The sequence below is a fragment of the Mastomys coucha genome, unplaced genomic scaffold, assembly GCF_008632895.1.
Source record: "Mastomys coucha isolate ucsf_1 unplaced genomic scaffold, UCSF_Mcou_1 pScaffold5, whole genome shotgun sequence".
NCBI classification, from domain to species: Eukaryota; Metazoa; Chordata; class Mammalia; order Rodentia; family Muridae; genus Mastomys; species Mastomys coucha.
In genome coordinates, this window is record NW_022196911.1 from 22,332,877 (window position 1) to 22,333,489 (window position 613).

A 613-nucleotide genomic window follows, 5' to 3' on the forward strand; every position below is an offset into this window, starting at 1 on the left:
TGAACTTCAGAACCAGTAAGCCAGCCCCAATTAAATGTTGTTCTTTATAAGAGTTGCGCGGGACGGTAGTGGAGTATGCCTTTAATCCCAGCACTTGGGAGGCAGAGGCAGGCAAATTTCTGAGTTCAAGGCCAGCCTGTTCTTCTCTACAGAGCGAGTTCCAGGACAGGCCGGGCTACACAGATAAACCCTGTCTCGAAAAAAAAAAAAAAAATTAGTTGCCTGTGTTTTGGTTTGTAGAAAGAAAAGAAAATATATTTTACATTTCAAGATTCAAATTTTCAATTAAATCAGTCTCGTGAGCAATAATATTTTTTACATTTCCTGAATAATTAGTATAATTCTTTCTCAACTAAAAACCTTGAGTAGATCAAATAAAATGATTCTACTTCATCTTAATGCACTGTTGCTTATGCCATTTATTTACACATCACTAATTATTCATAGTGAAAGACCATATTGAATTTATGAAATTGTTAATAGTTGTATCACATATGGCAATGGTGAGAAAACAAATAATTTTAATGTTGTATAATAATATTTTATATTTATTATTCAGAATATAGTCTATTAATATTTTAGAGAGCATCTTTTATTAAAATTCAAATTTAAT